The sequence below is a fragment of the Carassius gibelio genome, chromosome B20 (genome assembly GCF_023724105.1).
Source record: "Carassius gibelio isolate Cgi1373 ecotype wild population from Czech Republic chromosome B20, carGib1.2-hapl.c, whole genome shotgun sequence".
Taxonomy (NCBI): Eukaryota; Metazoa; Chordata; class Actinopteri; order Cypriniformes; family Cyprinidae; genus Carassius; species Carassius gibelio.
This window is the reverse complement of record NC_068415.1, coordinates 13,849,985-13,874,105: the sequence shown is the minus strand read 5'-3', so window position 1 is coordinate 13,874,105 and position 24,121 is coordinate 13,849,985. Positions and strand designations below refer to the sequence as shown.

Genomic DNA, 24,121 nt, shown 5'->3' with positions numbered 1-24,121 from the left:
ATCTTTCAAAGAAAAATAATATGTATTTTATGTATTTTATTGATAAAATGACCCTCACTTAATTAGAATAACAAGCTGAAGTATTGTGAACTGTATATTAAGAATAATTCTTTATAAGCTTTATGGACAGATACGTTTTGAGTGACTCTTGAAGGTTCAGCACCACATCCTCTTTTACCACTGTTTAAAGAATTTATCTTACAGAACAGGTGTGAATGAATTTTGGATAGCTTGAATGATTTTGCGTGGTGATTTTTTGAAATAACAGTAAAAAAGTAACCAGTAAATGTCTTTTATTTTTTTAAAGTGCAGCTTCTAAACACTTCAAAAAAATGTACACATAGCAGACAAGTCATTCTGAGGAAATATGCATAGTTTCATGACTATACAACATTATATGGATGATAGAAAATTAAAAAACTATCATACATCTGATGTCACTCTGTCCCTCTGTCACTGTGGTTAATGTGTGTGTGTGTGTGTGTGTGTGTTTGTGTGTGTGTTAAGTGAATTAGGTGTGAAACTATCAGGGAGCATTTAGTCTCCAGCGCCAACATTTTACAGAACTGCCACTTTCCTGGAGTCTCAGAATTACAATGTGCCAGGTTCTGAGAGATCTAAGATTCCAAAAAATTATTTAATTAGAATACTATGAAGTATTGTGAAATACTATATATTAAGACTTTATATGTAGGCTTAATTAACAGATTAGAGTGACTCGTGAAGGACCAGCACCACCTCCTCTTGTCCGATGGTTTGAGGAATATATCTTCCAGAATCCAGGATTAAGATTTAGGAGCTCATTTTTATTCCACCTCCTTTCCTGAAAGTCTGTCTTGCAGAATTGACTAAAAATTAATCTTCACATTAATTCCTAATTATTTTGCAATTCTTTTTGTCAGTTCTTCTTGACCTGTTTTTCTCTTCCAGCTTTCCTGGACTATTGTATAGCACTCATAAATGATTAAATAAAAAATAATGGTAGTTATTAAGATTGATATGGTTTGGAATTGGTAAAATGTGCTTGGAAAAAAATCACAATAAAACAATGTTTTAATGTTTAATTTGGAATATCAACTGACATGAATGAATGCTATATAAATATTGTTCATGTTAACATAATGTTTATAAATGAAATCTTATTGTAAAGTGTTACTAAAGTTATATATATATATATATATATATATATATATATATATATATATATATATATATATATATTGTTCTGTGAATGTGATTTTAAAGTCTAGATGATTCGGATTAACCCTTTAACTGCCATATAATTTAAAACCTCACTGCCAGAGGGATATTGTGAATGCATGTGCCCGCTGGGCACAGTTTACCTGATGCCACCGGGGTGGCAATGGCATTGGTGGCTTGAGCCCGCCATCGCTGCTTGCAGCTATATTTATTAGGGCTCAAGCCCGAAGGGGCGAAGAGCCCTATTGTTCTTCTAAGGATTATTCTTGTTATTATTATTATTATTATTTTTATTTTTTATTAAACCTTCCGGGGTGTTTTGGGGGCCTTAACATGCTCAAAAACTCTTGAAAATTGGCACACACATTGGAATCTGCGGCCATCAGGACGCCGCAGAGGCTGGGACCCGGGCGTGGCACAGGGGCTCTACAGCGCCCCCTGGAAGACAGTCAGAATTCTTGAACCATAGCTCACACACACTTGCATGTATTTATATCAAACTCGGTACACTTATAGATCTCATTGAGCCAAACAACTTTCACACTTTATGTCATAGGCTCCGCCCAACAGGAAGTCAGCTATTCAGGGCTGTTTAAAAAAAGCATGCTCTGGAATTTGAAATACTCCTCTGAGGTTTTCAACCCGTTCGCCACGAAACTCGGTGAACATGATCTCAAGACATTGAGGATGAAAAATTGCGAGGGGATTTTTGATATCTCGAACGGTTTGCCCGTGGCGAGGCATGGAACTTATGGCGAGAAATGAGAAACAGGAAATGTCTAATAACATCCACATACATTTCCTGAATTTGATCAAACTTCATGGGTTTGTTCGTTGTATGATACCGATTGTATATATGTGGCTATTAAGAGTCAACGTTATAGCGCCACCAACTGGCAGCAGGAAGTGTGTCATTTTCCAAATGCTTTGAATTCAGCATCTTATTTTTACTCGATTTACTTAAAACTTCATCAGAATAATGACAAAACACGGCCGATGTAAATCTGTTGTGGGGATATTGATATCTGATATAGTGTTGCCATGGCAACGTGTCAAACTTGAATGTTCTGTTATGGTGAGTTTGAGGCAGACAACAAGCTCAGATTTACATGAAACTCAAAACACATATCAGTATTAGTGATAGCTAGACAATGGCAAAAGCTTTTAAAAGGGCGTGAAGGAGGCACTCTATAGCGCCACCTTTTGTCAAAAGTGGGGGGGTTAGTTTTAGCTACAGACACCAAACTTGGTACATAAATTGTTCTTTTCAAGACGGACAACTTTCTAATTCACAGTCATCAGCTACGATCAACAGGAAGTCGGCTATTTTGATTTGAATGTGTATTTTTGAGATTTTACAGTTGTGAATTAATGAATACTCCTCACAGGGGAAGTACACTATACACACCAAACGTTGTCTACATGAAGAAAAAACATCGAGGAACTTAAATTGCGAACAGATTTTGGTTAGCTTGAACGGTTTTGTCGTGGTGATTTTTTGAAATGACAGTAAAAAGTGAAACATTAATCGTCTTGTATTTTTAAATTGCAGCTTCCAAACCTTTAAAAAACATTTTTAATTTAGAAAACCAGTGATTCTGAGGAAATATGCATAGTTTCATGACTTTACAGCACTGTATGATTAAAAGAAAATTAAAAAACTGTCAGACATCTGATCTCACTCTGTCACTCTGTGTGCTGACTCTGTGTGTGTGTGTGTGAGTGTGAGTGGGGGAGGGGTGTGAGCTGAGTGGCAGACAGACAGAGAGAGAGAGAGAGAGAGAGAGAGAGAGAGACTTAAACATCTCTTTAATCACCAGAAAAAAACTGTATTTTAAATAGTTATTTTTTTGTTGTTGTTGCTAATTGTGCTGTTATGACTACATCTTAAGAAATATCTTAGGCCTTATCCTTTTCTGACAGTTTCAGGGATTAAAAAAAATCCTAAAAAACCTTATTTGTGCTGCAAATAATAATTTCAAACTCATTTGATACTGATCTCTGTCACCCTGTGACATGACATTTATTTGAATTTACATAATCTCAAGGATGTAACAGTAAAACTGTTCAGCTCACAGATGAAGACTAAGCTTTAATGCAAGCAGAACTATTTCACAAATGCTTATAGGTTAATGAAATCATAACAAAACACTTTTAAATTATTTAAGGATTTGGTAACACTTTAAAATAATGTCTCAATTGTTAACATTAGTAAATGCATTGGTAACACTTCATAATAGCTGCAATTCTTAGCTAAGCATTAGTAAATAGTCAGTTCATGCTTTATATAGCCTTCTCCCAAAATTAATATTTTAGTAAGCATTTTATAAATACAGCTATAATTAAATTGTTCATGGTTTATATGCACATTTATTTTGAGGAGATTAAAGGCTGTAATCTCCCTAAAAAAAATGTAAAATAAAAAATAAAATAAATAAAATAAACAAACACAGAACTCATAAATATTTATTTCAAGATGCAATAAAAGAAAACTGTACACTTGAATTTATTTATATATTTATATATATATATATATATATATATATACACACACAATTGCATAAGTTTATATTTAAAAATGTTTAGCAAGTGTACAGCTAATAATAATAATAATGCATTTTATTTAGTTTTAGCTACAGACACCAAACTCGGTACTTAAATTGTTCTTATCAAGACGGACAACTTTCTAATTCACAGTCATAAGCTACGATCAACAGGAAGTCAGCTATTTTGATTTGAATGTGTATTTTTGAGATTTTACAGTTGTGAATTAATGCATACTCCTCACATGGGAAGTACACTATACACACCAAACTTTGACTACATGAAGAAACAACATCGAGGAACTTAAATTGCGAACGGATTTTGGTTAGCTTGAACGGTTTTGACGTGGTGATTTTTGAAATGACAGTAAGAAGGGGAAACATTAATTGTATTGTATGTCTAAATTGCAGCTTCCAAACACTTCAAGGCATGTTTTCATACAGAGATCAAATCATTATGAGGAAATATGCATAGTTTCATGACTTTACAACACTGTATGGATAAAAGAAAAGAAAAAACTGTCAGACTTCTCAACTGACATGATCTCACTCTGGCCACTCCGTCTGTGTGAGGAAAGGGAGGGGGAGAGGGAGGGGGAGTGTGAGTGTGAGGGGGTTGGTGACTGTGAATCTTTGGTGACTGACAGTGTGTGTGGATTGTAGGGAGGGGCTGTCTGGCAGAGAGAGAGAGAGAGAGAGAGAGAGAGAGAGAGAGACCTAATCATTCCTTTAATAATCAGGAAAAAAAAATCTATATTTTAAATTGTTATTGTTTTTGTTGTTGCTAATGGTGGTGTTTTTTTCCTTTCATTACAGGTTAAGAAATCTCTTAGGCCTTATCCTTTTCTGACAGTTTTTGGGATTTAAAAACATCCTAAGAAGCCTTATTTGTGCTGCAAATTATAATTTCAAACTCATTTGATACTGACCTATGACAACCTGTGACGTGACATGACATTTATTAATCTCATGGATGTAACAGTAAAACTCTTCAACTGACAGATTAAGCTGCAATGCAAGCAAAACTATTTCACAAATGCTTATAGGTCATTAAAATCATTACAAAACACTAATAAATTATTAAAGGGTTTGGTAACACTGTATAATAATGTCTAATTTGTTAACATTAGTAAATGCATTGGTAACACTTTATAATAACTGCACTCATTAGCTAAGCATTAGTAAATAGTTCATGATTATAAAGCCTTTTCCCTTAATAATAGTAATTATTAAGCAGGAATACATCTCTAATTACATTGTTCTTGGTTTAAAAGCACATATATTACAAAGGAGATTAAAGTTTCAGTTGTCTTATAAAATAAATCAATAAACACAACCCAGTTTGATTCAGAATTCAGAAATATTTATTTCAAGATGCAATAAAAGGAAACTGTACACTTGAAAAGGTTTTGAGCGATTCTTGAAGGACTAGCATCACCTTCACTTGTACGATGGTTTGAGGAATATATCTTCCAGATAGTACCGCCGCTCCCTATATGCAGAGTATGCAGTCTTCGTAGAGCACCAACTCCCAGAGGGGGCACCAGTTGCTCAAAAAAACCAAAACAAATATGCGCCATTCTCCCATCCGCGTTCGCGACCACTCAATAGCATTTGAGAAGAAAGACTTGTAGTCACAAAACAATTGTAATGTGTTCATATAGGTGTCAGCTACAATGCACACCTTATACATTTTTTATACATTTTAAAATAAAGTGTTACTAAAGTTATATATATTGTTCTGTGTATGTGATTTCAAAGTCTAGATTGGTCGGATTAACCCTTTAACTGCCACATCCCTTAAAACTTGATTGTCAGAGGGTTACTGTAAATGCTTATGCCCGCTGGGCACAGTTTTCCCGATGCCACCAGGGTGGCGTTGCACTGATGGCTTGAGCCCGACATCGCTGCTTGCAGCTATATTTATTATTATTATTTATTATTATTATTTTTCTTCAAGGTTTCGGGGGCTTTTGGGGCCCTTAACATGCTTAAAAAGTCTTGAAAATTGGCACACACATTGGAACCTGCGGCCATTAGGGCCGGGCAGAGACTGATACACGGGCGTGGCACAGGGGCTCTACAGCGCCCCCTGGAATATGGAGGGCCATATATCATACATACTTGCACGTAGACGTACGAAACTCGGTACACATATAGAACTCATCAATACAAACAACTTTCGTATTGCATATCATAGGCTCCGCCCAACAGGAAGTTGGCTATTTGGGGTTTATTATTCATATTTGTCGTCAAAGTTGTGGGGGCTTTTGGGGTCCTTAACATACTCAAAAACTCTTGAAAGTTTGCGCACAATTTGGAATCTGTGGCCTTTAGGAGCCTGCAGAGGCTGGGACACGGGCGTGGCACAGGGGCTCTACAGCGCCCCCTGGAACACAGTCATAAATGTTGATGTATAGCTCACACATACTTGCACGTATTAATATGAAACTCAGTACACATATAGATCTCATCGTGCTGAACAACTTGCGTATTGCATGTCATAGGCTCCGCCCAACAGGAAGTCAGCTATTTAGAGTTATGTAAAAAGCTCATGCTCTGGAATTTGAAATACTTGTCATAGGTTTTTTACTCGATTGCCGCCAAACTCGGTCAACATGATCTCAAGACACTGGGGATGAAAAATTGCCAGGGGATTTTTGATATCTCAAACGGTTTGCTCGTGGCGAGGCGTTGAAATTATGGCGAGAAATGAGAAACAGGAAGTGTCTAATACCATCCACATACATTTCCTGATTTTAATCAAACTTCATCAGATTATTCTTTGTATGATGTCGATCGCATATATGTGACTATTAGGAGTCAAAGTTATAGCGCCACCAACTGGCAACAGGAAGTGTGTCATTTTCAAAATGCTTTGTATTCAGCATCTTATTTTTACTCGATTTGCTTCAAACTTCATCAGAATAATGTTAAAACACAGCCTATATTAATCTGCTAGGGGGATATTGATATCTAAAAATATTGTTGCCGTGGCAACATGTCAAACTTGAATACTTCTCAGGTGATTTTAAGGCATATAACATACTTAGAATTTCATGAAATTCAGAACACATATCAGTATTTATGATAACTAGACACTGGCAAAAGTTCATAAGAGGGCGTGGAAGAGGCACTCTATAGCGCCACCTTTTGTCAAAAGTGGGGGGGTTAGTTTTAGCTACAGATACCAAACTCGGTACAAAAATTGTTCTTATCAAGACGGACAACTTTCTAATTCACAGTCATCAGCTACGATCAACAGGAAGTCGGCTATTTTGATTTGAATGTGGATTGTTTTTTACATTTAGCTGTGAATTAATGCATACTGCTCAGAGGAGAGTAACACTATACACACCAAACTTGGCCTACTTGTTGAAAAAACATTGAGGAACTTAAATTGTGAATGGGCTTTGGATAGCTTGGATGGTTTTGTCGTGGTGATTTTTTTAAATGACAATAAAGATGGAATTATTAATTTTCCTGCATTTTTAAATTCCAAACACTTCAAAACCTTTTTTCATACAGAAAAAAAGTTATTCTGAGTAAATATGCATAGTTTCATGACTTTACAACACTGTATGGATAACAGAAAATTAAAAAACTGTCAGACATCTCATATCACTCTGTCCATCTGTTTGAGTGTGTGTGCTTAGACTTCCATTGTCTGAGAGAAAATGCGCCCCTACAGGTGCAGTTACCGGACTAAAAAAGGGAGGAGACTGTCTTTTGGTTTCGATTTTAAATCGGTTAAAATACAAATAAATACTTGGATTTAATTCAAACTGACAAGCTAAACCAACATATATGATTATTATCGGGTCAGGGCTCATTAATAATGGATGTGTGGTCAGTGATACGTGAGAAACACGAGAGATGAATCACCGCTCTGAGCACCAGCGTGTGGAATGATGAGCTCAGAAAAAACGAGTTTATTCTTGTTTTATAGCTATTAAAAATAAAGTATTGCAGCGATATCACACAATTCACCAATTAGAGCACACCAAGAGCTAAATTAAGATGTTTTTGAACTGTTTGTGTGAAAATTAAATATTCGCAGCTGCCTATCTGAAATCACTGCCTCCGATCAGCGCGCACAGTGTCACAAGTTCAAAACTAACGAATTTATTCTTGTTTAAGAGCTTTTTAAAATAAATTATTGCCATAAATGCACACAATACACCCATTATAACACAACGCGAGCTAAATGCAGGTGTTTGTGACCCGTTTAAGTGTGCAAGACTACTTGAAAACGCGACTGGCAGAATAACATATCTCTTGAGCTGCAGGATTCTGCCTTTCGTCGTAAGAACGAACACATCACGGACAAGATTATTTCAAAATACATAATAGCTTGGCTAATATAAACGAAAACAGCCACGTGAACATAAACTGTTGAGAAATAAATCTGAAGTGGATATACTGGATTTTAATATTAAGTGACCGCATATACCAGCTGCTTCTGTCTTCAGTTTTAATCTAGGCTATATAAAAAATTAAATTCATTCATCTTGGCTGCTTTTTTAATGTGTGTACGTATTTATTTATTATTTTGCTCTAACAAGACTTAATCTATATTTAATTAAATCAATAAAATTTTATTTTACATTTGATTTGTCCATTTCTGCATCTAAACGCCTAAAAACCTAAAACATGCTCTATTATACTATTGTTAGCAATTTCTTTATCGTCCAATTTATCTGGTGTACACACTTTATTTTCATAATAAACCTGTTTGTTAGATTATACACAGTTACAGTGGTCTATAATAAATATTAACAGGTTTTATTCAAGCTGTTTAGAATGAATGCCGTAGACTAATTTTTTTTAAATGTAAATCCATACAGCTATAAATAGCTTGTTCTTGGTTTATAAGCACATTTATTAAAAAGGAGAGTAAAGGGTCAGTTATCTTCCTATGAAAAATAAAAAAAATAAAAATAAACAAACAACACAGGCCATAGCGATTTATTAAAGTAACATAAATAAATACAATAGTTATTTTACTATATCTTTTAAATTTTTAATTCCAACTCTTCATAATTTTTTATATACGTAAAAGTCATCATTTGAAGGAAGCACAGTAAGTTTCATAGCTTTATCATTTTCAAGAGCCAGCATAAAATTAAAACTATCATAACATATAAATCAAGCTTGCAATTCTTAGTACCAATAATGGCCACCAGATGGAGCTATAGGATTACTTTTAAATAATTATTGTAGAAACAAGTATGATTTAAATCAGTGGTTCCCAACCTTTTTCAGCTCGCGGCCCACACAACCAAACACATATGTTTGCGCGGCCCACTTCAAAAAAATTAACTGACCCCGCTATTGTTGGGTTAATAACTTAGTACTCAGAAGCTAGATTTTAAACTATATTTATTGAATAAACTAGGGCTGTGCGATATGGACAAAAAAAAAAAAAAAAAACTATCGCGATTTTTTTGATCAATTTTGCAATTGTGCTTTTACAGTCATAAATGCATTCAGGATTAATTTGAAACATATTTCCAAAAGAAAACCAATCAGAGCTTTATCAAAAAGTTGTAACATCTCTAGAACAGACATAAGTCAAAATTATCACTATAGTGAAGATGTAAAAAAATGTATAGACTTGTGGCAAAAAAAATAAATAAATAAAAAATCGTGTATACAGGGACTTTTTTTTCTTTTTTGCCATGCATTGTTCATAGAGCTCATTAATTGTAGCGGTGCCTCAGGTGTTTGCAGTGTGTATACAGTATGTGTATGCGGTCAGCAGTGAGAGCGCATAAATATAACGCGAAAGCACATTAAAATAATGCATGAGTGCGAATCTCTCTGTTCGCAGCAGATTTCCTTTGCTCTGTCACAAAACCAGTCGTGCTTGCTCAGAAACACGCTGCTTTGCGAGGAGAGAGTGTGGACACTTAAAACGTGTCTCCTCTCACTTAAACTGCATCCTGTTCACTAACAAATTCACTCTATGCTCATGTGTTAGACATGAATTATTTTCGCACGTTTTATTTCTAGCCTTTTACAGCAGTGAGAACGCTCTGATCCGTCAACATTGGCTCAGAAAAAAGGCGCATCACAGACAGTATGTGAACCTGGAGTTAGGCATATGCGCACGCTCAAATCGTGATTTTAGGACGTTTTCTTTTAATCGCACAGCCCTAGAATGGACTGGAAATGAACAGAAAATAATTGGCGGCCCACCTGCAATACCACCGCGGACCACAGGTTGAAAACCACTGATTTAAATCATTTATAGAAGTCTTTTAAAGAAAAATAATATGTATTTTATGTATTTTACTGATAAAATGACCCTCACTTAATTAGAATAACAAGCTGAAGTATAGTGAACCGTATATTAAGAATAATTCTTTATAGGCTTTATGAACAGATAAGTTTTGAGTGACTCTTGAAGGTTTAGCACCACATCCTCTTTTACCACTGTTTAAAGAATTAATCTTACAGAACAGGTGCGGATGAATTTTGGATAGCTTGAATGGTTTTGTTGTGGTGATTTTTTGAAATAACAGTAAAAATTTAACCAGTAAATGTCTTTTATTTTTTTTAAGTGGAGCTTCTAAACACTTCAAAAAAAATTACACATAGAAGACAAGTCATTCTGAGGAAATATGCATGGTTTCATGACTATACAACACTATATGGATGATAGAAAATTAAAAAAACTATCATACATCTGATGTCACTCTGTCCCTCTGTCACTGTGGGTAATGTGTGTGTGTTTGTGTGTGTGTGTGTGTATTAAGTGAATTAGGTGTGAAACTATCAGACAGCATTTAGTCTCCAGCGCCAACATTTTACAGAACTGCCACTTTCCTGGAGTCTCCAGAATTACAATGTGTCAGGTTCTGAGAGATCTAAGATTCCAAAAAATGATTTAATTAGAATACCATGAAGTATTGTGAAATACTATATATTAAGACTTTATATATAGGCTTTATGAACCGATTAGAGTGACTCGTGAAGGACCAGCACCACCTCCTCTTGTTTGATGGTTTGAGGAATATATCTTCCAGAATCCGGGATTAAGATTTAGGAGCTCATTTTTATTCCACCTCCTTTCCTGAAAGTCTGTTTTGCAGAATTGACTAAAAATTAATCTTCACATTAATTCCTAATTATTTTGCAATTCTTTTTGTCAGTTCTTCTTGACCTGTTTTTTTCTTCTTCTTTTCTGACCTCATGACCCAGTCAGCATTTTTGTACAATGGTCAAGTCTTAACTTATCAATTTCTGTATTGCATTTGGGTTTGATATTTCTCATGGGTATTTCATAATTTTCGACTTTGAGTTAAAACAGTTTGAGTTAAAACTCTTTTTTAGCGCATTTCATCTGTAAAAGAAAACATGCCTTATAATTCTGCACACATGAATATAAGGAGTTTTTCTCTTCCAGCTTTCCTGGACTATTGTATAGCACTCATAAATGATTAAATAAAAAATAATGGTAGTTATTAAGATTGATATGGTTTGGAATTGGTAAAATGTGCTTGGAAAAAAATCACAATAAAACAATGTTTTAATGTTTAAGTTTGGAATATTAACTGACATGAATGAATGCTATATAAATATTGTTCATGTTAACATAATGTTTATCAATGAAATCTTATTGTAAAGTGTTACTAAATAAATATATATATATATATATATATATATATATATATATATATATTGTTCTGGGAATGTGATTTTAAAGTCTAGATGATTCGGATTAACCCTTTAACTGCCATATCCTTTAAAACCTCACTGCCAGAGGGACAGTTTACCTGATGCCACCGGGGTGGCGATGGCATTGGTGGCTTGAGCCCGCCATCGCTGCTTGCAGCTATATTTCTTATTATTTTTTTTATTTTTTATTTAACCTTCCGGGGGTTTTTAGGGGCCTTAACATGCTCAAAAACTCTTGAAAATTGGCACACACATTGGAATCTGCGGCCATCAGGATGCCGCAGAGGCTGGGACCCGGGCGTGGCACAGGGACTCTACAGCGCCCCCTGGAACACCTTCAGAAATCTTGAACCATAGCTCACACAGACTTGCATGTATTTATATGAAACTCGGTACACTTATAGATCTCATTGAGCCGAACAACTTTCACACTTTATGTCATAGGCTCCGCCCAACAGGAAGTCAGCTATTCAGGGCTGTTTAAAAAAAGCATGCTCTGGAATTTGAAATACTCCTCTGAGGTTTTCAACCCGTTCGCCACGAAACTCGGTGAACATGATCTCAAGACATTGGGGACGAAAAATTGCGAGGGGATTTTTGATATCTTGAACGGTTTGCCCGTAGCGAGGCGTGGAAATTATGGCGAGAAATGAGAAACAGGAAATGTCTAATAACATCCACATACATTTCCTGAATTTGATCAAACTTCATTGGTTTGTTCGTTGTATGATACCGATCGTATATATGTGACTATTAAGAGTCAACGTTATAGCGCCACCAACTGGCAGCAGGAAGTGAGTCATTTTCAAAATGTTTTGAATTCAGCATCTTATTTTTACTCGATTTACTTAAAACTTCATCAGAATAATGACAAAACACGGCCGATGTAAATCTGTTGTGGGGATATTGATATCTGATATGGCGTTGCCATGGCAACGTGTCAAACTTGAATGTTCTGTTATGATGAGTTTGAGGCAGACACCAACCTCAGATTTACATGAAACTAAAAACACATATCAGTATTAGTGATAGCTAGACAATGGGAAAAGCTTTTAAAAGGGCGTGAAGGAGGCATGCTATAGCGCCACCTTTTGTCAAAAGTGGGGGGTTTAATTTTAGCTACAGACACCAAACTTGGTACATAAATTGTTCTTATCAAGACGGACAACTTTCTAATTCACAGTCATCAGCTACGACCAACAGGAAGTCGGCTATTTTGATTTGAATATTTAAATTGAGCTCTGATTTAATGCATTCTCCTCAGAGGAAATGTTCACTATACTCACCAAACTTTGTCTACATGTTGAAAAAACATTGAGGAACTTAAATTGCGAACGGATTTTGGTTAGCTTGAACCGTTTTGTCGTGGTGATTTTTTGAAATGACAGTAAAAAGGGAATCATTAATTGTCTTGTATTTTTAAATTGCAGCTTCCAAACACTTAAAAAAAATACATCTTCATACAGAGATCAAATCATTCTGAGGACATATGCATAGTTTCATGACCTTACAACACTGTATGATTAAAAGAAAATTAAAAAAAACTGTCAGACATCTCAACTCACTCTGTCCCTCTGTTTGAGCAATGTATGTGTGCTGACTGAGTGCATGTGTGTGTGTGAGTGGGGGATGGGCATGAGCTGAGTGGCAGACACAATGAGAGAGAGAGAGAGAGACTTAATCATCTGTTTAATCACCAGAAAAAAAATGTATTTTAAATTGTTATTTTTTGTTGCTGTTGCTAACATTGCTGTTTTCATTACAGCTTAAGAAATCTCTTAGGCCTTATCCTTTTCTGACAGTTTCAGGAATTAAAAACAAAATTCTAAAAATACTTATTTGTGCTGCAAATAATAATTTCAACTCATTTGATACTGACCTATTCCATCCTGTGACATGACATGTATCTACATTTTTAAAATCTCATGGATGTAACAGTAAAACTGTTCAGTTCACAGATCAAGACTAAGCTTCTTTCACAAATGCTTATAAGTCATTAAAGGATTTAATAACACTGTAAAATAATGTCTAATTTGTTAACATTAGTAAATGCATTGGTAACACTTTATAATAACTGCACTCATTAGTAAATAGTCAGTTTATGCTTTATAAAGCCTTGTCCCAATATTAATAGTCAGTAGTAAGCAGTTTATAAATACAGCTATAAATAGCTTGTTCTTGGTTTATAAGCACATTTATTAAAAAGGAGAGTAATCTTTTCAGTTATCTTCCTATGAAAAATAAAAAAAATAAAAATAAACAAACAACAACACAGATTGATACAGAACTCAGAAATTTTATTGTGGATTTATGATAAAATCAGCATGTAAAAATGAATTCATACTCCTCCGAGAAGACATAAGTAGTTCACACCAAACTTTTTCAACATGATGCTAATATACTGAAGATGTTTAAAGCGATTTATTAAAGTAACATAAAAAAATACAATAGTTATTTTACGATATCTTTAAAATTTTTCATTTCAACTCTTCATAATTTTTTTATATATGTAGAAGTCATCATTTGAAGGAAGCACAGTAAGTTTCATAGCTTTATCATTTTCAAGAGCCAGCATAAAATTAAAACTATCATAACTTATAAATCAAGCTTGCAATTCTTAGTACCAATAATGGCCACCAGATGGAGCTATATGATTACTTTTAAATAATTATTGTAGAAACGAGTATGATTTAAATCATTTATAGAAATCTTTCAAAGAAAAATAATATGAATTTTATGTATTTACTGATAAAATGACCCTCACTTAATTAGAATAACAAGCTGAAGTATTGTGAACTGTATATTAAGAAATAATTCTTTATAGGCTTTATGGACAGATAAGTTTTGAGTGACTCTTGAAGGTTCAGCCCCACATCCTCTTTTACCACTGTTTAAAGAATTTATCTTACAGAACAGGTGCGAATGAATTTTGGATAGCTTGAATGGTTTTGTCGTGGTGATTTATTGAAATAACAGTAAAAAAGTAACCAGTAAATGTCTTTTTATTTTTTTAAAGTGCAGCTTCTAAACACTTCAAAAAAATGTACACATAGAAGACAAGTCATTCTGAGGAAATATGCATAGTTTCATGACTATACAACGCTATATGGATGATAGAAAATTAAAAAACTATCAAACATCGGATGTAACTCTGTCCCTCTGTCACTGTGGGTAATGTGTGTGTGTGTGTGTGTGTGTGTGTGTGTGTGTGTGTGTGTGTGTGTAAGTGAATTAGGTGTGAAACTATCAGGGAGCATTTAGTCTCCAGCGCCAACATTTTACAGAACTGCCACTTTCCTGGAGTCTCCAGAATTACTCTGTGTCAGGTTCTGAGATATCTAAGATTCAAAAAAATGATTTAATTAGAATACCATGAAGTATTGTGAAATACTATATATTAAGACTTTATATATAGGCTTCATGAACAGATTAGAGTGACTCGTGAAGGACCAGCACCACCTCCTCTTGTCCAATGGTTTAAAGAATATATCTTCCAGAATCCGGGATTAAGATTTAGGAGCTCTTTTTTATTCCACCTCCTTTCCTGAAAGTCTGTCTTGCAGAATTGACTAAAAATTAATCTTCACATTAATTTCTAATTATTTTGCAATTCTTTTTGTCAGTTCTTCTTGACCTGTTTTTTTCTTCTTCTTTTCTTACCTCATGACTCAGTCAGCATTTTTTGTACAATGGTCAAGTCTTAACTTATCAATTTCTGTATTGCATTTGTGTTTGATATTTCTCACAGGCTTTACAGAGTTAAAACTCTTTTTTTAGCGCATTTCATCTGTAAAAGAAAACATGCCTAATGATTCTGCACACATGAATATAAGGAGTTTTTCTCTTCCAGCTTTCCTGGACTATTGTATAGCACTCATAAATGATTAAATAAAAAATAATGGTAGTTATTAAGATTGATATGGTTTGGAATTGGTAAAATGTGCTTGGAAAAAAATCACAATAAAACAATGTTTTAATGTTTAAGTTTGGAATATTAACTGACATGAATGAATGCTATATAAATATTGTTCATGTTAACATAATGTTTAGAAATGAAATATTATTGTAAAGTGTCACTAAAGTTATATATATTGTTCTGTGAATGTGATTTTAAAGTCTTGATGATTCGGATTAACCCTTTAACTGCCATATCCTTTAAAACCTCACTGCCAGAGGGATATTGTGAATGCATGTGCCCGCTGGGCACAGTTTACCTGATGCCACCGGGGTGGCGATGGCATTGGTGGCTTGAGCCCGCCATCGCTGCTTGCAGCTATATTCTTATTAGGGCTCAAGCCCGAAGGGGCGAAGAGCCCTATTGTTCTTCTAAGGATTATTCTTCTTATTATTATTTTTTTTATTTTTTATTAAACCTTCCGGGGGTTTTTAGGGGCCTTAACATGCTCAAAAACTCTTAAAAATTGGCACACACATTGGAATCTGCGGCCATCAGGATGCTGCAGAGGCTGGGACCCGGGCGTGGCACAGGGACTCTACAGCGCCCCCTGGAACACCTTCAGAAATCTTGAACCATAGCTCACACACACTTGCATGTATTTATATGAAACTCGGTACACTTATAGATCTCATTAAGCCGAACAACTTTCACACTTTATGTCTTAGGCTCCGCCCAACAGGAAGTCAACTATTCAGGGCTGTTTAAAAAAAGCATGCTCTGGAATTTGAAATACTCCTCTGAGGTTTTCAACCCGTTCGTCACGAAACTCGGTGAACATGATCTCAAGACATTGGGGATGAAAAATTGCGAGGGGATTTTTGATATCTCGAACGGTTTGCCCGTGGTGAGGCGTTGAAATTATGGCGAGAAATGAGAAACAGGAAATGTCTAATAACGTCCACATACATTTCCTGAATTTGATCAAACTTCATTGGTTTGTTCGTTGTATGATACCGATCGTATATATGTGACTATTAAGAGTCAACGTTATAGCGCCACCAACTGGCAGCAGGAAGTGAGTCATTTTCAAAATGTTTTGAATTTAGCATCTTATTTTTACTCGATTTCCTTAAAACTTCATCAGAATAATGACAAAACACGGCCGGTGTAAATCTGTTGTGGGGATATTGATATCTAATATGGCGTTGCCATGGCAACGTGTCAAACTTGAATGTTCTGTTATGGTGAGTTTGAGGCAGACAACAAGCTCAGACTTACATGAAACTCAAAATACATATCGGTATTATTGATAGCTAGACAATGGCAAAAGCTTTTAAAAGGGCGTGAAGGAGGCACGCTATAGCGCCACCTTTTGTCAAAAGTGGGGGGGTTAGTTTTAGCTACAGACACAAAACTTGGTACATAAATTGTTCTAATCAAGACGGACAACTTTCTAATTCACAGTCATAAGCTATGATCAACAGGAAGTCGGCTATTTTGATTTGAATGTGTATTTTTGAGATTTTACAGTTGTGAATTAATGCATACTCCTCACAGGGGAAGTACACTATACACACCAAACTTTGTCTACATGAAGAAAAACCATTGAGGAACTTAAATTGCGAACGGATTTTGGTTAGCTTGAACGGTTTTGTCGTGGTGAATTTTTGAAATGACAGTAAAAAGGGAAACATTAATTGTCTTGTATGTTTAAATTGCAGCTTCCAAACACTTCAAAGCATTTTTTTATACAAAGATCAAATCATTCTGAGGAAATATGCATAGTTTCACGACTTTACAACACTGTATGGATAAAAGAAAATTAAAAAACTGTCAGACTTCTCAACTGACATGATCTCACTCTGGCCACCCTGGCCACCCTGAGAGGGAGGGGGAGTGTGAGGGGGTTGGTGACTGTGACAGTGTGTGTGGACTGTAGGGAGGGGCTGTCTGGCAGAGAGAGAGAGAGAGAGACCTAATCATCCCTTTAATAATCAGGAAAAAAAAATTTTATTTTAAATTGTTATTGTTTTTGTTGTTGCTAATGGTGGTGTTTTTTCCTTACATTACAGGTTAAGAAATCTCTTAGGCCTTATCCTTTTCTGACAGTTTTAGGGATTTAAAAACATCCTAAGAACCCTAATTTGTGCTGCAAATAATAATTTCAAACTCATTTGATACTGACCTATGACAACCTGTGACGTGACATGACATTTATTAATCTCATGGATGTAACAGTAAAACTCTTCAACTGACAGATAAAGCTGCAATGCAAGCAAAACTATTTCACAAATGCTTATAGGTCATTAAAATCATTACAAAACACTAATACATTATTTAAGGATTTGGTAACACTGTAAAATAATGTCTAATTTGTTAACATTATGCAGTATAACATAGTATGCAGTCTTCGTAGGGCACCAACTCCCAGAGGGGACACCATCCCAGTTGCTCAAAAAAAAAACAAAAAAAAAAACATGCGCCATTCTCCCATCCGCGCTCGCGACCGCTCACACCTCATGTTTGCGGCTGAATGTTCGTAATTGATGGATGGACATCTATGCCTGGGTATAGGACATCAGCAATCCGGCACAGAGAAAAGAAAACTAAAGAAAATAAAACAGGCATAAAGTTGTCTTGACATTGGACTTTCTAGAGTCTCAAATTTAGGGCCGGTCTCTAAAGTTACATGTGATATTGTTATACACTTTTCTAACGTCAGTAGCATTTGAAGAGAATGACTTACAGTCATAAAAACAACTGTAATTGTTCATCTAGGTGACAGCTATAATGCACAATTAAATTGAATGTTTGATATTTATTACAACAAACTGTAAGTCATATGTAAATTATGCTACTTTTTCACATGGGCTCAAATGCAAATTTGAAGCTCAATAGCATTTGAGAAGAAAGACTTGCAGTCACAAAGCGATTGTAATGTGTTCATATAGGTGTCAGCTACAATGCACACCTTATACATTTTTTATAAATATTAAAATAAAGTGTTACTAAAGTTATATATATTGTTCTGTGTATGTGATTTCAAAGTCTAGATTGGTCGGATTAACCCTTTAACTGCCGCATCCCTTAAAACTGATTGTCAGAGGGTTACTGTAAATGCTTATGCCCGCTGGGCACAGTTATCCTGATGCCACCGGGGTGGGGTTGCACTGATGGCTTGAGCCCGACATCGCTGCTTGCAGCTATATTTATTATTTTTTTTATTTTTTATTAAACCTTCCGGGGGTTTTTGGGGGCCTTAACATGCTCAAAAACTCTTGAAAATTGGCACACACATTGGAATCTGCGGCCATCAGGACGCCGCAGAGGCTGGGACCCGGGCGTGGCACAGGGGCTCTACAGCGCCCCCTGGAACACAGTCAGAAATCTTGAACCATAGCTCACACACACTTGCATGTATTTATATGAAACTCAGTACACTTATAGATCTCATTGAGCTGAACAACTTTCGCGCTTTATGTCATAGGCTCCGCCCAACAGGAAGTCAGCTATTCAGGGCTGTTTAAAAAAAGCATGCTCTGGAATTTGAAATACTCCTCTGAGGTTTTCAACCCGTTCGCCACGAAACTCGGTGAACATGATCTCAAGACATTGTGGATGAAAAATTGCGAGGGGATTTTTGATATCTCGAACGGTTTGCCCGTGGCGAGGCGTGGAACTTATGGCGAGAAATGAGGAACAGGAAATGTCTAATAACATCCACATACATTTCCTGAATTTGATCAAACTTCATGGGTTTGTTCGTTGTATGATACTGATTGTATATATGTGACTATTAAGAGTCAACGTTATAGCGCCACCAACTGGCAGCAGGAAGTGTGTCATTTTCCAAATGCTTTGAATTCAGCATCTTATTTTTACTCGATTTACTTAAAACTTCATCAGAATAATGACAAAACACGGCCGATGTAAATCTGTTGTGGGGATATTGATATCTGATATAGTGTTGCCATGGCAACGTGTCAAACTTGAATGTTCTGTTATGGTGAGTTTGAGGCAGACAACAAGCTCAGATTTACATGAAACTCAAAACACATATCAGTATTAGTGATAGCTAGACAATGGCAAAAGCTTTTAAAAGGGCGTGAATGAGGCACTCTATAGCGCCACCTTTTGTCAAAAGTGGGGGGGTTAGTTTTAGCTACAGACACCAAACTTGGTACATAAATTGTTCTTATCAAGACGGACAACTTTCTAATTCACAGTCATCAGCTACGATCAACAGGAAGTCAGCTATTTTGATTTGAATGTGGATTTATTTTTACATTTAGCTGTGAATTAATGCATACTGCTCAGAGGAGAGTAACACTATACACACCAAACTTTGTCTACATGATGCCAAAACATTTTAAACAACTTAAATTGTGAATGGGTTTTGGATAGCTTGGATGGTTTTGTCGTGGTGATTTTTTTAAATGACAGTAAAAATGGAATTATTAATTTTCCTTCATTTTTAAATTCCAAACACTTCAAAACCTTTTTTCATACAGAAAAAAAGTTATTCTGAGTAAGTATGCATAGTTTCATGACTTTACAACACTGTATGATTAAAAGAAAATTAAAAAACTGTCAGACATCTCATCTCACTCTGTCCATCTGTTTGAGTGTGTGTGCTCAGACTTCCATTGTCTGAGAGAAATAGCGCCCCTACAGGTTCAGTTACCGGACTAAAAAAGGGAGGAGACTGTCTTTTGGTTTCACTTTTAAATCGGTTAAAATACAAATAAATACTTGGATTTAATTCACACTGACAAGCTAAACCAACATATATGATTATTATCAGGTCAGGGCTCATTAATAATTGATGTGTGGTCAGTGATACGTGAGAAACACGAGAGATGAATCACCGCTCTGAGCACCAGCGTGTGGAATGATGAGCTCAGAAAAAAACGAGTTTATTCTTGTTTTATAGCTATTAAAAATAAAGTATTGCAGCGATATCACACAATACACCAATTAGAACACACCAAGAGCTAAATTAAGATGTTTTTGAACTGTTTGTGTGAAAATGAAATATTTGCAGCTGCCTATCTGAAATCACTGCCTCCGATCAGCGCGCACAGTGTCTCAGAGCTCAAAACAAACGAATTTATTCTTGTTTAAGAGCTTTTTAAAATAAATTATTGCCACAAATGCACACAATACACCCATTATAACACAACACGAGCTAAATGCAGGTGTTTGTGACCCGTTTATGTGCGCAAGACTGTTTGAAAGCGCGACTGGCAGAATAACATATATCTCTCGAGCTGCAGGATTCTGCCTTTCGTCGTAAGAACGAAGACATCACGGACAAGATTATTTCAAAATACATAATTGCTTGGCTAATATAAACGAAAACAGCCACGTGAACATAAACTGTTGAGAAATAAATCTGAAGTGGATCGGATTTTAATATTAAGTGACCGCATATACCAGCTGCTTCTGTCTTCAATTTTAATCTATATAAAAAATAAAGCTCATTCATCTTGGCTGCTTTTTTAATGTGTGTAAGTATTTATTTATTTATTTATTATTTTGCTCTAACAAGAATTAATCTATATTTAATTAAATCAATTCAATTTTATTTTACATTTGATTTGTCCATTTCTGCATCTAAACGCATAAAAAAAACCTAAAACATGCTCTACTATACTATTGACTATTATATTTTCTTTATCGTCCAATTTATTTGGTGTACACACTTCCATTTTCATAATAAACTTGTTTGTTAGATTATACACAGTTACAGTGGTCTATAATAAATATTAACAGGTTTTATTCAAGCTGTTTAGAATGATTGCAGTAGGCTAATTTTTTTAAATGTAAATCCCCCCTAAAAATTATTGTTATTGTTTTCCAATAAATAAAAAACATTTGAAAACAATAACTGTTGTACTTTTTTATACATTTTGTATAATTTCATAGTTTATGCATTATAGTTATAAAAACAAATACATTTTGCCACTAACATAGTAATTTTAGGCCTTATCCTTTTCTGACAGTTTTAGGGATTTTAAAAAATCCTAAAAAACCTTATTTGTGCTGCAAATAATAATTTAAAACTCAAAAAGTAAATAGTCAGTTCATGCTTTATAAAGCCTTGTCCCAATATTAATAGTCAGTAGTACGCAGTTTATAAATACAGCTATAAATAGCTTGTTCTTGGTTTATAAGCACATTTATTAAAAAGGAGAGTAAAGGGTCAGTTATCTTCCTATGAAAAATAAAAGATAAAAATAAACAAACAACCACACAGATTGATACAGAACTCGGAAATTTTATTGTGGATTTATGATAAAATCAGCCTGTAAATGAATTCATACTCCTCCTCATACTGCTCCATACTCCTTTTTCAACATGATGCCAATATACTGAGATGTTAAATTGTGAATGGGTTTAGGATAGCTTAAATGGTGTTGCCATAGAGATTTATTAAAGTAACAAAAAAAATGCAATAGTTATTTTACTATATCTTTAACATTTTTCATTCTTACTCTTCATAATTTTTGTTTATATAAATAGAAGTCATCATTTGAAGGAAGCACAGTAAGTTTCATAGCTTTATCATTTTCAAGAGCCAGCATAAAATTAAAACTATCATAACTTATAAATCAAGCTTGCAATTCTTAGTACCAATAATGGCCACCAGATGGAGCTATAGGATTACTTTTAAATAATTATTGTAGAAACAAGTATGATTTAAATCATTTATAGAAATCTTTCAGAGAAAAATAATATGAATTTTATGTATTTTACTGATAAAATGACCCTCACTTAATTAGAATAACAAGCTGAAGTATTGTGAACTGTATATTAAGAATAATTCTTTATAGGCTTTATGGACAGATACGTTTTGAGTGACTCTTGAAGGTTCACCACCACATCCTCTTTTACCACTGTTTAAAGAATTAATCTTACAGAACAGGTGCGAATGAATTTTGGATAGCTTGAATGGTTTTGTCGTGGTGATTTTTTGAAATAATAGTAAAAAAGGAACCAGTAAATGTCTTTTAATTTTTTTAAAGTGCAGCTTCTAAACACTTCAAAAAAATTTACACATGGAAGACCAGTCATTCTGAGGAAATATGCATAGTTTCATGACTATACAACACTATATTGATGATAGAAAATTAAAAAACTATCATATATCTGATGTCACTCTGTCCCTCTCTCACTGTGGGTAATGTGTGTGTGTGTGTGTGTGTGTGTTAACTGAATTAGGTGTGAAACTATCAGGGAGCATTTAGTCTCCAGCGCCAACATTTTACAGAACTGCCACTTTCCTGGAGTCTCAGAATTACAATTTGTCAGGTTCTGAGAGATCTAAGATTCCAAAAAAAATATTTAATTAGAATATCATGAAGTATTGTGAAATACTATATATTAAGACTTTATATATAGGCTTTATGAACAGATTAGAGTGACTCGTGAAGGACCAGCACCACCTCCTCTTGTCCGATGGTTTAAGGAATATATCTTCCAGAATCCGGGATTAATATATATATATATATATATATATATATATATATATATATATATATATATATATATATATATATATATATATATATATATATATATATATGGGATATATATATATAAATGTGATTTTAATGTCTAGATGATTCGGATTAACCCTTTAACTGCCGTATCCTTTAAAACCTCACTGCCAGAGGGCTATTGTGAATGCATGTGCCCGCTGCGCACAGTTTACCTGATGCCACCGGGGTGGCGATGGCATTGGTGGCTTGAGCCCGCCATCGCTGCTTGCAGCTATATTTATTATTATTATTATTATTATTATTTTTTTCCAACGTCTCGGGGGCTTTTGGGGCCCTTAACGTGCTTAAAAAGTCTTGAAAATTGGCACACAGATTGGAACCTGCGGCCATTAGGGCCGGGCAGAGACTGATACACGGGCGTGGCACAGGGGCTCTACAGCGCCCCCTGGAATATGGAGGGCCATATATCATACATTCTTGCTCGTAGACGAATGAAACTCGGTACACATATAAATCTCATCAATCCAAACAACTTTTGTATTGCATATCATAGGCTCCGCCCAACAGGAAGTTGGCTATTTAGGGTTTAGTATTCAAATTTTTCGTCAAAGTTGTGGGGGCTTTTGGGGTCCTTAACATACTCAAAAACTCTTGAAAATTTGCGCACACTTTGGAATCTGTGGCCTTTAGGAGCCTGCAGAGGCTGGGACCCGGGCGTGGCACAGGGGCTCTACGGCGCCCCCTGGAACACAGTCAGAAATGTTGATGTATAGCTCACACATACTTGCACATATTCATATGAAACTCAGTACACATATAGATCTCATCGTGCCGAACAACTTTCGTATTGCATGTCATAGGCTCCACCCAACAGGAAGTCAGCTATTTAGAGTTATGTAAAAAGCGCATGCTCTGGAATTTGAAATACTTGTCATAGGTTTTTTTCTCGATTGCCGCCAAACTCGGTCAACATGATCTCAAGACACTGGGGATGAAAAATTGCCAGGGGATTTTTGATATCTCGAACGGTTTGCTCGTGGCGAGGCGTTGAAATTATGGCGAGAAATTAGAAACAGGAAGTGTCTAATACCATCCACATACATTTCCTGATTTTAATCAAACTTCATCAGATTATTCGTTGTATGATGTCGATCGCATATATGTGACTATTAGGAGTCAAAGTTATAGCGCCACCAACTGGCAGAAGGAAGTGTGTCATTTTCAAAATGATTTGAATTCAGCATCTTATTATTACTCGATTTGCTTCAAACTTCATCAGAATAATGTTAAAA

The 24,121-nt window shown here is 35.2% G+C and overlaps 1 long non-coding RNA gene across 1 annotated transcript; it reads right to left on the bottom strand.

Annotated features, from left to right (window-relative positions):
• Positions 1-10,380: 10,380 nt before the first annotated feature.
• Positions 10,381-23,240, bottom strand: LOC127983378 (uncharacterized). The gene is made up of 3 exons (XR_008160437.1): positions 23,042-23,240; positions 15,087-15,640; positions 10,381-10,937 (listed from the first exon to the last, which is right to left on the bottom strand). It is a non-coding gene; the product is annotated as an uncharacterized LOC127983378 (long non-coding RNA).
• Positions 23,241-24,121: the final 881 nt, after the last annotated feature.